Here is a 17,518-nt window from a genome sequence, read left to right on the forward strand (position 1 = left end):
CAATGACAGCAATTGAAGAGCTAAAACTATCTACCTCCTAGAAGAAAGCATGGGGATTGTAAATCTTCACTGAGCACGAATTAGGCAATGGTGCCTTATGTGAAAGTGAAAGCACAAGCAACAACAAAAAATAGGAGACTTCATGACAATTAAAAACTTCTGTGCTTCAAAGAACACCACGAAGAAAGCGAAAAGACGTCACACAGGATGGGATGAAAATTTTCCCAATCACTTATCCGATAACAGGATTGATATCTAGAATACTTTCACTCCTAAGAGAGATGGGAAAGAAGGCAGAGTAGAAGATCCTGAGCTCACCTCCCATCACGGACACACCGAGGTAACAATTCCATGTGATAAAACTCACAGTAAAAATGATGTGAAGACTGGCAGAACAGATCTTCAACAGTCGAAAACTTGAGGAGAAGACCACATCAAGGAGAGGAGGGGCAGAGACACAACTGGTGAACCAAACCCCCAGGGCTGCAACCCACAGCGGGAGGGATATCACAGGCATGAAGGAGCCAGGAGACCAAGCCCCACAATGGGCGCCCCCAGCCCTGGGACCTGCACGGGAAAGATGAGACCCCGTAACAACTGGCTCTGAAAATCACGGGGTCTTATTTCTTGGAGAATCACAGGGCCACAGGAAACCAAGACTCCTCTACCAAAGGGCCATGGTACTACTATCACCCAGTCTAAGACCCAGCACAGAAGCAGAGTTTGGAAAGTACCTGGGTTTTAAGTGAAGGAGATTTACTAATTGTTAGAACATGTGCTGGAGAGGGCAGGAATCTGCAGGAACTTTCCCGGAAAACAGAAGTCTGAAGGGTCCCACATTTCTTGTCCTCCTTCAGCTTAGCTGGACAGACACTAGTGGGAGCCAGTTTTGACACTCTCTACCTACCTTGCAAGCGTGCTAGCCCAGCCCTAGCGTTCCCCTGTAGACCTGCCCCACCTGGCAGGCTCCCCTCCAAAGTGGATTCCACCGTACCACACCTGAAGGGCAGTCTCAGTCACGACCGACATTCCTGCGGAGCAACTACTACTCTGCCATACCTGGCGGGCAGCCCTAAGCTGAGAGGCAACCCTCTAAGCACCCCTCCAGACTTCTGCCCTGAAGGTGAGGAAGCTAGCCCCATGCACCAGCATGCCCATACTAGCTATAGCAGGGTCTCTCAGCTAGCCGTGGGAATAAAGGCAGGGCGGGGGGGGGGGGGGCCTGCCCACCAGTGCACCCAGAGGTAGAAGCCAGTCATTGAAGACAGCAGGGCTGAGGGCTCGTCCCACCCACCAGCACATCCCCCAAAACTACAGCTGTAGCCACACAGGAGGCACACTCTGTCAACCGGTCCCCTGCCGGAGATTGCAGCCCATCACTGCTGACAGCCAAACTGAGGGCCAGCCCTGTCCACCAGCATGCCCACAGCAGTCACAGCCCATCCACAATAGATGAGCGCACACTACTAACACAGAGGACACCTTTAGAACAGCTGGTTACGGTGACGGGGTGGTTGGGGGGCTGCTGCACTGATGGACACTACAGGATATCTTCTACATAAGGCCATTTACTTTCAGAGCAGGAGATATAGCTGACCTACCTAATACACAGAAACAAACAGAGATTCAGACAAAATGAAGGGACAGAGAAATATGTTCAAAATGAAAGGACAAAACCCCAGAAAAAATAAATGAAACAGAAGTAAGCAATCTGCTGATAAAGAGCTCAAAGTAATGGTCATAAAAGAGACTCACCGGACTTAAAAGAAGAGTGAATGAACTCAGTGAGAATTTCAACAACAAAATAAAAAATATAAAAAAGAACCAGTCAGAGCTAAATACAATAACTGAAATGAAAAATACACTAGAGAGAATCAACAAATTAAAAGATGCAGAAGAATGGATGAGAGATCTAGACGACGGGAAAGTGGAAAACAACCAAACTGAACAGCAAAAGGAAAAAGATATTTTTTCTTTAATGAAAATAAGTTAAAGAGAACTCTGTGACAGCATCAAGCATATTAGCATTCACATAACAGGGGTCCAAGAAAGGGGTAGAAAACTTACTTGAAGACATAATAGCTAAAAACTTCCCTAACCTGGGAAAAGAAACAAACATCCAAGTCCAGGAATGAAAGAGAGCCCCAAACAAGATGAACCCAAGGAGATCCACACCAAGACAGATAATAATTAAAATGGCAAAAGTTAAAGAAAATCTTAAAAGCAGCAATAGAAAAGCAAACAGTTACATACAAGGGAAACTCCATAAGACTGTCAGCTGATTTCCCAGCAGAAAACTTTCAGGCCAGAAGGGAGCGGCATGATATATTCAAAGTACTGAAAGGAAAAAACCTAAAGCCAAAATATTCTACCTGACAAGGTTATCATTCAGAATTGAAGGAGAAATAAAGAGTTTCCTAGACAACAAAAGTTAAGGGTGTTTACCACCACTAAACCAGCCTTACATTAAAATGAATTCTTTAAAAGGCGCCTGGGTGGTTGAGTTGGTTAAGCGGCCGGCTTCAGCTCAGGTCATGATCTCGCGGTCCATGAGTTCGAGCCCAGCGTCAGGCTCTGTGCTGACAGCTCAGAGCCTGGAGCCTGTTTCGGATTCTGTGTCTCCCTCTCTCTCTGCCCCTCCCCTGTTCATGCTCTGTCTCTCTCTGTCTCAAAAATAAATAAACGTTTAAAAAAAAAAATTTTTTTTTAAATTAAAAAAAATGAAATGAATTCTTTAAGTGGAAAAGAAAAGGGCATAACTAAAAAGAAAATTATGAAAGGAAAATATTTTACTGGTAAAAGCAAACACACTGTAAAAAGTAGATCACTTATAAAAATAGTATGAAGTTTAAAAGACAAAATTAGTAAAATTATAAAAAGTTATTTAAAAATATAATGTAGGGGTGCCTAGGTGGCTCAGTTGGTGAAGCATCCAACTTCAGCTCAGGTAGATCTCATGGTTTCTGAGTTCGAGCCCCGCGTCCGGCTCTGTGCTGACAGCTCAGAGCCCGGAGCCTGCTTCAGCTTCTGTGTCTCCCTCGCTCTCTGCCCCTCCCCTGCTCACACTCTTGTCTCTCTTTCAAAAATAAACATCATAAAAAGAAATTTTAAAAAATATTATCTAAAAATAAAATATCAGACAGAAAACATGGACAGGGAAGTAAATATGTAATGCTTTTAGAATGTGTTCAAACTTAAGCGACCATCAATTTAATCAATACTGTCATATACATAGATCGTTACATATGAACCTCATGGTAACCACAAACCAGAAACCTGTAAAACGTATATATATATATATATATATATATATATATACACACAAAAATAAAATAAAATAAAGAGAAAGGAATCCAAACATAACACCAAAGAAAGTCAACAAATCACAAAGGAAGAGAGCAAAAGAAGAAATGAACAGAGAACCACAAAAACGACCAAGAAACAATGGACAAAATGGCAATAAATACATACCTATCAATAAATTTAAATATACATGGATTAAATGCTCCAATCAAAAGAAAGAGGGTGACAGAATAAACAAGATCCACCTATATGCTGTCTACAAGAGACTCACCTCAGAACTAAAAAAAGACTGAAAGTGAAGAGACATAAAGGTATTCCATGTAAATGGAAGTGGGAAAAAAAAAAAACTGAGACAGCAATACTTGTATCAGAACAAACAGACTTTAAAACAAAGACTGTAAGAAGATACAAAGAAAGGCATTACATAATGATAAAGGGATTGATCTGATAAGAGGGTATGACAATTGTAAAATATCTATGCACCCCACATAGAGGCACCTAAATATATAAAGCAAATATTAACAGACACAAAGGGAGAAATTGACAGGAATACAACAACAGTAGGAGATGTTAACACCCTACTTACATCAATGGATAGATCATCCAGGCAAAAAAAATCAATAAGTAAACACTGGCTTTGAACAACACATTAGACCAGATGGACTTTGAACAGATCTATACAGAACATTCCATCCAAAAACAGCAGAATACACATTCTTTTCAAGCACAGATGGATCATTTTCAGGATAGATCACATGTTAGGCCATGAAACAAGTTTCAATAAATTTAAGAAGACTTAAATCATACTAAACATCTTTTCCAACCACAACAGTATAAAACTAGAAATCAATTACAAGAAAAAAACTGGAAAAAACACAAAACATGTGGAGCCTAAAAAACATGCTACAACCAACCAATGGGTCAAATTAAATCAAGGAGGAAAAATAACTGGAGACAAATGAAAATGGAAACACAATGGTTCAAAATCTTTGGGATGCAGCAAAAGCAATTCTTAGAGGAAAGTCTATGTGATACAGGCCTACCTCAAGAAACATGAAAAATCTCAAATAAACAATCTAATCTTACACCAAAATGAACTAGAAAGAGAATATGGGGCACCTGGGTGGCTCAGTTGGTTAAGCGTCCGACTCCAGCTCAGGTCATGGTCTCACGGTTCATGAGTTTGAACCCCACATCAGGCTTTGTGCTGACAGCTCAGACCCTGGAGTCTGCTTTGGATTCTGTGTCTCCACCAATCTCTGCCTCTCCCCTGCTCATGCTATGTCTGTCTGTCTCCCTCTCTCTATCTCTCTCAAAAATAAGTAAAAAATTTTTTAAAAAAGAGAGAATAAAGACTAAAGGCAGTAGAAGGAAGAAAACAATAAAGATCAGCGTGGAAATAAATGAAATACAGACTTAAAAAACAACAGAAAAGATCAATGAAACTAAGTTGGTTTATTGACAAGATTAAAATTGACAAATCTTTAGTCAGACTCTTCAAGAAAAAATGAGAACCCAAATAAAACAAAAAACTGGAAGAGAAGTTACAAACGAGACCATAAAAATACAAAGGATTATAAAACACTACAACAAAAAATTATATGCCAACAAATTGAACAACACGGAAGAAGTGGATAAATTCTTAGAAACATACCTTCTTCCAAGACTGAATCAAGCAGAAACAGAAAATCTGAACGGACCAATTCTTAGGAACAAAATTCAATCAGTAATCAAAACACTCTCCACAACAAAAGTCTACAACCAGATGGCTTCACAAGTGAATTCTACCAAAACATATATGGTAAAAACTCTATCCTTCTCAAACTATTTCAAAAAAAAAAAAAAAATAGAATAGGAAAGGAGGAAAGAATGCTTTCAGATTCATTTTATAAGGCCAGCAATTACCCTGATACAAAACCAAAGACACTACCCTACCCCCAAAAAACTTACAGAATACCTTAATGAACACAGATGTAAAGACCCTCAACAAAATATTAGCAAACCAAACTCAAAAACACATTAAAAGGATCATTCACCACTACAAGTGGGATTTAATCCAGTAATGCAAGGATGGTTCAATACATGCAAATCAATCAACATAATACACCATGTTAACAAAATGACAAATAAAAACCAAGATCATCTCAACAGATGCAGAGAAAGTATTTGATGAGGCCGCCTGGGTGGCCCAGTCAGTTAAGTGTCTGACTCTTGATTTCGCTCAGGTCAAGATCCCAGCATCATGGGATCAAGACCTGCGTCAAGCTCCACATTCAGCATGGAGCCCACTTGGGAACCTTTCTCTTCCTGTCTCTCTGCCCCTCCCCCATTCTCATTTTTTCTCTCTCTCAAAATAAACTTCAAAAAAGACCTTAAAAAAAGAAAAATATTTGACAAAATTCCATTCATGATGGAAAATTCCATTCAACAATGTGGGTAGAGAAGAAATATACCTCAACATAATAAAGGCCATACATGACAAACCCACAACTAACATCATACTCAACAGTGAAAAGCTGAAAGCTTTTCCTCTAAGATCAGGAAGAAGGATGTCCACTTTCACCACTTTTATTCACCATAGTACTGGAAGTCCTAGCCACAGTAATGAGACAAGAAAAAGAAATAAAAAGCCTCCAAACTGGTAAGAAACAAGTTAAACTGTCACTATTTGCAGATGACATGATACTATATGCAGAAAACCTTAAAGACTCCACCAAAAAATTATTAGAAATAATAAATGAATTCAGTAAAAATAGCAAGATACAAAACCAACATATGGAAATCAGTTGTATTTCTATACACTAATAACAAACTATCAGAAAAAGATATTAAGAAAATAATTGCATCAAAAATAATAACATACCTAGGAATAAATTTAACAACAAAGGTGAAAGATCTGTACTCTAAAAAAACTGCAAGATATTGCTGGAAAAAAAAAATGAAGACAAACAACATAAATAAATTAAAAAGTTATATACCATGCCCATGGATCTTAAGAATTAGTATTATTAAAATGTCCATACTACCCAAACCAATCCACAGATTCAATACAATCCCTATCAAAATACCAATGGCATTTTTCACAGAACTAGAAAAATCCTAAAATGTGTATAGAACCACAAGAGACCCCAAATAGCCAAAGTAATCTTGAGAAAGAGGAACAAAGCTGGAGGTATTACAATCCCAGATTTCAAACTATACTACAAAGCAATAGTAATCAAAACAGTATGGTACTGGCACAAAAGGAGACACATAGATCAATGGAACAGGATAAAAAGCCCAGAAATAAACCCAAGGTTCTATGGTACAATGAATCTACGACAAAAGAGGCAAAAATATACAATGGGGGAAAAGACCATCTCTTCCAATAAATGGCGTTGAGAAAACTGGGCAGCTACATACAAAAGAATGAAACTGGACCACTTTTTTACACCACATACAAAAAGAAACTCAAAATGTATTAAAGATCTAAATGTAAGACCTGAAACTGTAAAACTTCTAAAAGAAAACACAGGCAGTAAACTCTTAGGCACTGGCCTTAGTAACTTGTTTTATATGTCTCCCCAGACAAGGAAAACAAAGCAAAACACAAAACAAAACAAAACAAAACAAAACAAAACAAAACAAAACAAAACAAACCTGGGATATCAAACTATAAAGCTTTTCCACAGTAAAGGAAACCACCAACAAAACAATAAGGCAACCTACTGAATGGGAGAAGATATCTGCTGATGATATATCCAAAATATATTAATGCAAAATATATAAAGAACTCATACAACTCAACACCAAAAGACAATCTGATTAAAACCTGGGCAGAGGACCTAAACAGATATTTTCCCAAAGAGGACATATAGGCGGCCAACAAGTACATGAAAAGATGCTTAGCATCACTTATCAAGGAAATTCAAATTAAAACCACAATGAGATATTAACTAACACCTGTCAAAATGGCTATTATCAAAAAGATAAGAAATACAACTGTTGGCAACAATGTGGAGAAAAGGGAACTTCCCTGCATTAGTTGTTGGGAATGGAAATCGGTGCAACCGCTACAGAAAACAGTATGGAGGCTCCTCAAAAAATTGCAAGTAGAAATACCATATGACCCAGTAATTAAATTTCTAGATATTTAATCAAAGAAAACACTAAATGAAAAGCATACTGGCACTCCTATGTTTACTGAAGCACCATTTACAACAGGCAAGATACAGAAGCAACACAAGTGTCCATCAATACATGAATGGCTAAAGAAAATGTGGTGTGTGTACACAATGGAATATTACTCGGCCACAAAAGAGTGAGATCATGCATTCGCAACATGTATAGACCTAGAGCATATTATGCTAAATAAGTCAAACAGAGAAAGATAAATACCATCGGATTTCACTTATATATAGAACCTAAAAAACAAAACAGAAACAGAGTCATAAATATAGGGAAAAAACCTGATGGCTACAAGAAGGGAGGGAGTTGGAGAGAGGTGAAATAGGTGAAGGGGATTAAGAGGTACAGACTTCCAGTTATAAATAAGTCATGGGGATGAAAAGCATGGCATAGGCAATACAGTCAATAATAGTGTATGTAATAACTTCATTTAGTGACATATGACTACACTTACCATGGTGAGCATTTCATAATGTATCTAATTTTCACATCACTATATTGTACACCTGAAACTAATATAATGTCAACTATACTTCAATAAAAAAAATCTACAACTCAGTAATAAAGAAAACAAATAACCCAATTAAAAAATGGGCACGGGTGCCCGGCTGGCTCAGTTGTGGAGCATGTGACTCTTGATCTCGGGGTTATGAATTTGAGCCCCACAATGGGTACAGAGATTACCTGAAAAATAAAAGTTAAAAAAATGGGCAAAGTAGTCACGTACACATTTCCTCCAAAGAAGATACATAAATAGCAAATAATCACATGAAAAGATGCTGAGGGAAAGTAGGGAAATGCAAATCAAAGCCACAGTAAGAGACCACTCCATACCCAATAGGATGGCTATTAGAAAAAAAGATCCTAACAAACACTGACAAAAATGTAGAAAAACTAGAACCCTCATGCATTGCTAGTGGGAATGTAAAATGGTACAGCTGCTTTGGAAAACAGTGTGGCAATTCCTCTAAAAGTTAAACAGTTATCATTTGATCAACAGTTCTAAGACAAATGAAAACAGATGTCCACACAAAACCTTATGCATCAATGTTCATAACAGCATTATTCATATTAGCCAAAGAGTACAAACAATCCTAATATCCACTAACTACTGAATGGGTAAACAAAATGTATATTCATGCAACACAATATTATTCAGCAATGACAAGCAATAAAGTCCTGATAATATGCTACATGAACAAATCTTGAAAATACTATGCTAAGTGAGAGCAAGACAAAAAAATACCATATATGCTATGATTCCATTGATATGAAATGTCCAGAACAGGCAAATCTATAGAGGCAGAAAGGAGAATGGTGGTCACTGAGAGTAATGGTTAGAAGTAGGAGTGACTGCTAACGGGTGTGACATTTCTTTTGGGGGTGACAAAATGCTCTGAAGTGGGATAATGGTAATAGTTGCACAATTTTGTGAATATATTGTTGAAATCTTTTTATTTTAGTGTTTAATCATTTTTCAGAGAGAGAGTTTGAGCAGGGAAAGGGTAGAGAGAGAAGAGGACAGAGAATCTGAAGCAGGCTCTGTGCTGATAGCAGCAAGCCCGATGCAGGGCTCGAACTCATGAATGGTGAAATCATGACCTGAGCCAAAGTCGGAAGCTCAACTGATGAGCCACCCAGGTGCCCCACAATTCTGTAAATATACTGGAAACCACTGATTAACACACACCTTAAAGAGGTGAATACCAGGCTATGTGAATTTTATCTCAATACAGCTGTTAGAAAAATTATCTTATTGAATGGACATTAGCTCCTAACATACATTCTTCCAATGTATCTATTTTATGTAACACTGCTGTGAACATTTTTGTGCCTAGGCATTTATCATACTAAATAATTAAGAGTATGGATTCTTGGGACACCTAGGTGGTTCAGAAGGTTAATAAGCAAGCATCTGACTCATGGTTTCAGTTCAGGTCATAATTTCACAGTTTGTGAGATCGAATGCCATGTCAGGTTCCATGCTGACAGCATGGAGCCTGCTTGGGATGCTCTTTCGCTCGCTCGCTCGCTCTCTCTGCCCCTCCCCTGCTCTCACTTGCTCCCTCTCCCTCCCTCTCTTAAAATAAATAAATAAACTTAAAAATAAAATTTTTAAAAAGAGTATGGATTCTTGGTGTGCCTGGCTGGATCAGTTGGTGGAGTGTGTAACTCTTGATCTCAGGGTTGTGGGTTCGAGGCCCAGGTTGGTGTGGAGATTTAAAGATAAAATCTTTAAAAAAAAAAAAAAAAGAGAGAGATTAAGTATGGATTCCTTTTTTTTAAGATTTTAATTTTATTTTTTACGTTTATTTGAGAGAGAGAGAGCACAAGCGCAAGCAGGGGAGGGGCAGAGAGAGAGGGAGAAACAGAATCCCAAGCAAGTTCGATCTCACGAGCAGTGAGATCATGATGACCTGAGCCAAAATCAAGAATCAGATGTTTAACCGACTGAGCCACCCAGGTGCCCCAACGAGTATGGATTCTTAACAGTCTGCTTTAGTGGCAACCCTGGCTTGACAACAATAGCAGCTATATGAGTGGTGCTTGGGCAAGTCACCCAACTACTTTGTGCCTCAATTTTCCCGTCTATCACATGAGATTAACAATATTCACACCTCTTGGAATTTTGAAAATTAAATTAAGTAAGGGCTTGGCATGGTGACTGTCACACAGTAAACTTTCAAACATTAGTAATTATAACTGTCATCCTGGTTTGTATTATTTCCTTTTTTAATTTTTTTTTTTTTTTTAATTTTAGGGGTGGGGGAGGGACAAAGAGAGAGAGAGAAGGAGAGAGAATCTCAAGCAGGTTCCATGTTGAGTGTGGAGCCTAATGCAGGGCTGGATCTCACGACCCTGGGATCAGGACCCAAGCCAAAATCAAAAGTGGACACTCAACCAACCGAGCCACCCAGGCACCCCACCCCTTTTTTTTAGTTTTTGTTTTTTTTTTTAATTGAGATACAACTTACAAAAAATATGGAATGCTTCATGGATTTCCATGTCATTTTTGCACAGGGGCCACACTAATCTTCTCTATCATTTCTACTTTATTTTACTTTGTTTTCAAGTTTTATTTTATTTATTTGAGAGAGGCAGAAATAGGGGAAGTGGGCAAGGGGCAAAGAGAGGGAGAGAGAATCCAAGCAGGTTCCGTGCTGCCAGCCCCCGACGTGGGGCTCGAACTCACGAAACCGTGAGATCGTGACCTGAGCCAAGACCAAGAGTCAGACGCTTTACAACTGAGCCACCCAGGCACCTCTCGTTCCAATTTTAGCATACGTGCTGCCAAAGCAACCACCGCATTATTTTCTCAAGATGGTTTCTGGAAATGGTGTCACTGGGTCAAAACCCATGAACATTTATGTTTTCGAATCCATTTTGCTAAACTCCATTCCAAAAGGGGTGCACCAATTTTTGGTACATTTGGTATATTTTACCAATTTTTGGTATATTTTAGTAAATATAGGGGAGAACCAAGGTAACCACACCATCATCAACATTATGTCACAGTAAGTTTTTTTGGTTAATTTCACAGCTGCCTCACTTTGGTTGTTCATTTTGGCTGCTTTGCCTTCAGCATCTTCAAACCCAACAGTTTTCTACTTATGCTGTGAATCCTGTACACCATGAGTACCTACTGAATGCAAAATCTGAGCAAGCCGCTATACTGGGAGCCACAATGGAAACTGAAAGGAGTAAGGCCAAGGATTTGGGATGAGGTGGGGCAAAGAAGCATTTCAATTCAAGATAACTGATTAAGTACGAGAGAGCTACAAAATATTTGTAAGGGCAGGGGCAAGATGGAGGTTTATAAAGCAGGGAAAAGAAGGCAGTATTCCAGCTGGTTCTTGAAGGATGGACATTAATTTCAAGTGGCAAGGGTGTGGGGCAAGAGCAAAATCAAGGCTGGGAAAAGAACACAGCACATTCCAGGACTGTGGCTCGAGTACAAAGTTGCTAGGGGAGAGGGAAAGGTGAGAGAACAAGGCACAGAGTGCCCTCGGAGCACAAAGAGGACCCTCCAAAACACAGCCAATGACTATGTGCGCTGAGGGGGAGAGTTTCTCAAAGGGTAAATAACATGCAGAAAGACACAAAGACATGAATCATCACGGCCCATCCAAGGAACTGCATGTAATCCAATTTGGCTAAAGTGGAGGATACATGTGGAAAGGATGCCGACGATACTAAATAGGCAGAAGCTGACTGTGAAGGACTGTGTGTGCCAGAATAAAGCATGTGAACTTCATTCCAAAGGAAATAGAGAACTGAAGCAAAGAAGTGACAATCAGACTAGCTTAAAAAAATTACTCTGGCAACACTCCAACAGCTTCCCATCTCACACAGAATAAAATCCAAAATCCAAAGTCCTTCTTGCACTTAACACCGCGCATGCTGGTCAGTGGCTCTCTCTGAAACTGTGTCCTATTACTCCTCCTCTCACTCACCGTTTTTGCTACACTGGCCTTCTCGCTACACCCTCCAACATGCCTCTCTGCAGGGCTTCTGCGCTCACTCTTCCCTCTGTCTAGAACTCCTTCCTCCCCCAGCATAGTTGGCTCCGTGACTTCCTTCAGGTAGGTCTCTGCTCAAATACTTATCAGAGAGGCCTTCCTTATTACCTAATATAAAAGAACAAGTAACTACAGCAATCAGCCCTACCATTTTTTCCCTCCACTTACCACCTTGCACAGTGCTGGTAAGAATGGTAAGTTCCGTGACGGAGCCTCTCTCGATAACCCCGTGCAAAATAGGAACTGTTCTTGCCGTTTCCAGATGGTAAAATTAAGAGGCACGATATTGCTGGTCAACAGTGAAACCAGGTAGAATGACTCCTGAGGCTGCAACTCTAACCGTTTCACATAGTATCAGAAGTCCTGTTTGATACCGTATCATTTCCTGTAAGTAGGCTCCATCCTGACAAGCACTACGACAGTAAAAACTCTAAATTCACACTATGTCCTAAAAATATATGGATTCTTACCACTGGTTATTGGCCAGGTTTCAAAAGCCAGGAGACATTTTTCTAAACGATCAATTAACTGCTCAAGGCTGTGATGTCCCTCATTGAGGCCTGGATTTACGCACCTTAGCCCCTGGGGCCTGCTTCCAGCTAGCTGAGTGAGCCCCATCGGCTGGACTGTAAAGGAGTTGCACTGTGTCTCCTGTGCCCCATCTCCCTGCTTTGTTTTCCTCTCACTTCCTTGGCCTGCTGCTCTGGCCAGGAGCTCAGTGCCTTTTTGTGCACCCCTTCACTCTCTTTCTGAAAAAGCTGTTTTCAGTAAAGATCTGATAAACTCATTCACTCTCAGGTGACTAATAATACCTTAAAAATGAGGAGGAGAAATGTACAAGGTATATGGACTTTACCCAACAATAAGCTGTATTTTTTTCTTGTTTAGGACCCACAGATATTAAGATGAAAAGATTTTATGAAACTAAAAGGAACAAAGCATATGACACCAAAACTCAAGTATAACTTCAGGAATAAAATTAACGCCATCTTTAAGATAACCATTAAAATTTTCTGAGGTATCACTACCAAAAGAAGAACACAGCATGTGCCTGGAAAACATCAGGTAAGTACTGTATCATATGCAGATATAAATCCTGATTCTTTTCCTGCTCCCAATTATTAATTTCTTCTTTCCTTGATTTTTCTTTCATCCCATCTCCCATCATTGAGAGTACCCCTTTTCTCAATCAACTGCTCTTCCCCTGTCAACTGCATCTTACCAGAACTTACCACTCTTAATTCCAACTACTACCTGTATGATAACCGAATCTACTTCTAATTTCTCTGTCTTCCCTTCTGCAGTTTTTTTTAATGTTTATTTATTTTTGAGACAGAGCATGAGCAGGGACAGGCAGAGAGAGAGGGAGACAGAGAATCCAAAGCAGAATCTGTGCTGTCAGCACAAAGCCTAACGCAGGGCTTGAACCCAAGAACCGCAAGCCAAAGTCAGTCGCTTAACCAACTAAGCCATCCAGGCGCCCCTTCCCTTCTGCAGTTTTGATCTCGAATTGCCTGACTCTAAGTAGAACCCTTTTATATCCCTACCTTTTCAAAGAAAACCAACTTTTTCAAAATTATCCTCTTTCCTATTTACTTCATCTGTATTATCTGGCTATTCTCCTAGGTTTACAACTTTAATATATTTTTTCTCCATGTAATCAACAGGACTTGGCAAATACTCATTGTGTTTCCTACTATCCTTCTTTCCAAATCTGCATCTATCACCATATTCTGGGTTTTCTTCATTTCCTTCCCGAATTACCACAGTTCTCCAGCTGGCCCGCCTACTTCCAGCCTACTCACTCACTTCCATTCATTCTATACATGCTGCCAGCAAAGCCTCTCTCACACAGTACAATCCCAATTCAAGGACTTTAAATAGCTCTCCAGCACAGGTCCAAACTTCTCAAACCAGCACTCAGGGCCTTCTACCCCTTCAGACTGTCACTAATAAATGTTTATCTTACACATTCTAAGACAAAACCCCAGAAAACCAACATCTTCATCTCCCACAGCCAAATAGTGCAATGCACACAATAGGTCTATAGACAGTACAGAGCACCTTCTTTCACTTGACTTCAAATGATCACCTCAGGCAACAGGAATATATTAGTCTATCATCTTCTGACCATCTCAAATTAGTACGAGAAGGATTCATTTTCTCAAGATGAACACTTCTAATCAGCAAAATGAAAACGTATAGTTATCAGTAAATAACACCCCATATCCTTAATGAATGTACAAAGTGGTAAATATTATTTTAAAGGTGAATTTGCCAGTATCTATAAAAGGTTTAAGTGCAAAATAGTCTTTAACCCAGCAATACTTCCAGGAAATTACTTGTAGATATTCTCACAGAAGAAAAATTATATGCAAAAGGACATTAAGCACAACACAGTTGTAATAGTTAAAAAAAAAAAAAAACAACACATGACACAACTGAAGCCTCCTTACTGGACTATTATACAGCCCCACCAATGGAATATTATACAGCAACTAAAAATAAAGCAGCAGCTGTAAATGAACTGATAGGTAAAGATGTTTAAGAATGACCTAAAGGGAGAAAAAAAAAGCAAATCACAGAACAGAATGTATATTATTATTCTATTTGTGTAAAGAAAATGCATATACATTTGTGAATGCAAAAAAATATCTGAAAAGAAATATAACAAACCACTAATAGTAGCTAATTCTGGGAATGGGATTCAGGGAAAGAAACAAGAGATTTTCACTTTAGGGGGTGTATGTGTATGTATACATACATACATACATACCCTTTTTTATTTAACTGAAGTATAGTTGACATACAATATTACTTTCAGGTTTACAATACAGTGATTTGATATTTATATACATTATGAAATGCTCACCACAATGAGTAGTTATCACCTGTCACCACACAAAGTTACTACAATGTTATTGACTATATTCTCTATGCTGTCCTTTACATCCCCGGATTTATTTTATAACTAGAAGTCTGTGCCTCTTAATGCCCTTCACCTTTTTGCCCATCCCCCCACCCCTCCCTTCTGATAACTACCATTGTTCTTGGTATTTAGGAGTCTCTGTTTTGTTTTCTAGATTCCACATAAGTAAGATCATAAGTATGTGTCTTTCTCTAACTTATTTCACTTAGTATAATACCCTCTAGGTCCATCCATGTTCTTGCAAACGGCAAGATTTCATTCTTTTTTATGGCCGAGAAATATTTGTGTGTGTGTGTGTGTGTGTGTGTGTGTGTGTGTGCGCGTGCGCGCACGCGCACACGTATATATCATGCCTTCTTTATCCATTTATCTCTTGATGGACACTTAGGCTGCTTCCGTATTTGGCCCCAGGGATGCATATATCTTTTCAAATCATACCTTTTTAAACAATAATCAGTATTAAATATTCACTTAAGAAAAAAGAAACAAAAAAACAAATAGACTTTTTTTTAAATGTTTATTTGAGAGAGAGACAGAACATGAGTGGGGAGGGGCTGAGAGAGAGGGAGACACAGAATCCAAAGCAGGCTCCGGGCTCTGAGCTGCCAGCACAGAGCCCAGCGCAGGGCTCAAATTCACTAACCGTGAGATCATGACCTGAGCTGAAGTTGGGACACTTAGTTGACTGAGCTACCCAGGAGCCCCACAAAAAAAGACTCTTAAATACAGACAACAAACTGGTAGTTGCCAGAGAGGAGGTGGGTGGGAGAATGGGTGAAACAGGTAAAGGGGAGTAAGGGGTACAAATTCTAGTTACAAAGTAAGGCATGCAGATAAAAAGTACAGCATAGGGAATATAGTCAATAATATCATAATAACTTTGTATGGGGACAGATGGGGATTACACTTATGGAGTGCACAGAGCAATGCACAGAACTGCCAAATCGTTATGTTGTATACCTGAAACTAATGTAATATTGCATGTCAATTATACTTAATAATAAATTTTAAAGAGAAAGAAAAGGCTGTGACAGCAAAGGCTCTTAATTTTGGATGAATATAATTGATCTTGATTATCCATGGTGCAAGAAATATGAACTACTCAAGATGCTTAACGAGAAACTCATCCCTTCATTCAACAATTATTTATGGAACACTTACTATGTGCCAAGCACTGTGCCTGATGATACTGACAGAACAGTAACAAGAAAAACCTAGTCCATGCTCCCTAAGAGCTTATAAAAAGGTCTTTTGGTCTCCATTTTTCCCATTTCCCCTGTAAAAGCCACTCTGCATTCCATGTCTGTGTTCTCATTATGCCTATGGTTGTTCCCCCCAAAAAGATACAAATTAATAGGGCAATTGTATCAAACAAAAACAAAGGTTTTAAAAATTGACTCCTATTCCCTTCATAATTAATTCTAAAAGTTACTAGCAGTACAATTTGTAGAAAGAACAGTTCAACAAGCACACTTTAAAATAAATAAAAAGTAACCTAGGAGCACTTGAGTGGCTCAGTCAGTTAAGCGGTTAAGCGTCTGATTCTCGGTTTCCGCTCAGGCCACGATCGCACAGTTCAAGTGTGAGCCCCACATCAGACTGTGCAATGACAGCGTGGGAGCCTGCTTGGGATTCTCTCTCTCCCTCTGCTTCTGCCTCTGCCCCACCCCATGCTGCACGTACATGCACTTTCTCTCTCTCAAAAACAAACAAAAAAGGAACCTAGATGCTAAATGAAGAGAAATTAAGAACATTTGAGGAAGGGAAAAATGTTACAGGAAATATTAATTTTCGTCACTAACTTATACATGTTTCTAGATTTTTGTACAATGAACATGTACTACATAAGAAGTTCGATAATAAATATACGTGAGAAGTATAATAAGATCTTCTTCTTGAAAAAAAAACATCTATTGCAACAAAAGAGCAACTACCGCACACGGTTCAACTTTTTCACCTTCCATCCCAGCCCCTTTGTGGTCTGGCCTTGTTGAGACTCCTTGTTTTGTCAGCCCCAAGTCCATTCCTCCCCTCCTCTGCTGGAAACAGCATTCTGGGACTTTCCACCAGGGAACCATGTTCCCCACCTCCTGGAGTGGAACCAATCCCCAATCTTTGCCAGTCATTGCTTTCTACCCCCTTGGCTGCCACGACAGTTTGGAAGTGAACATGTGACCGTAACAGATATAAACCATAATCAATCCTGACAAGAGGCTAATTTTAATGAGACCATTAAAATGATTTATAAGTACTTATAAAATGATTATAAGTACATATAATGCAGCTGAAATTCCTACAAAGAACATTGTAAAAAAAAAAAAAATAGGATTCTCATTTAATGTGGCAGTGAAATAGTCATTAGTTACCTCTTTTGTTGAAATATACAACAATGGAACAGCAACAAAAATACAATTGTTAGAAAAATGTCCTCTTCCACGATGTTAAAACTTCCTACTTGTCCCAAAGAATAGAATGTTGAAGCCATATAAATCACATCCTGTTAAAACAGCTATGTATAGAAACAGAAAATACAGGTTCCAGGCATATACGTTAATCACATCTCCTCTGACAGAAATTTACAAAATAAGTTCAAAAATAA

At 39.0% G+C, this 17,518-nt stretch overlaps 1 protein-coding gene and 1 pseudogene across 5 annotated transcripts in view; both read right to left on the reverse strand.

Annotated features, from left to right (window-relative positions):
• The window catches only part of FKBP5 (FKBP prolyl isomerase 5), a 118,791-nt gene that overhangs the window by 85,719 nt on the left and 15,554 nt on the right, over positions 1-17,518 (reverse strand). The gene's annotated exons all lie outside the window — the stretch shown is intronic.
• Positions 10,447-10,544, reverse strand: LOC122238930 (annotated as a pseudogene).

Source organism: Panthera tigris, chromosome B2 (assembly GCF_018350195.1).
Source record: "Panthera tigris isolate Pti1 chromosome B2, P.tigris_Pti1_mat1.1, whole genome shotgun sequence".
Taxonomy (NCBI): domain Eukaryota; kingdom Metazoa; phylum Chordata; class Mammalia; order Carnivora; family Felidae; genus Panthera; species Panthera tigris.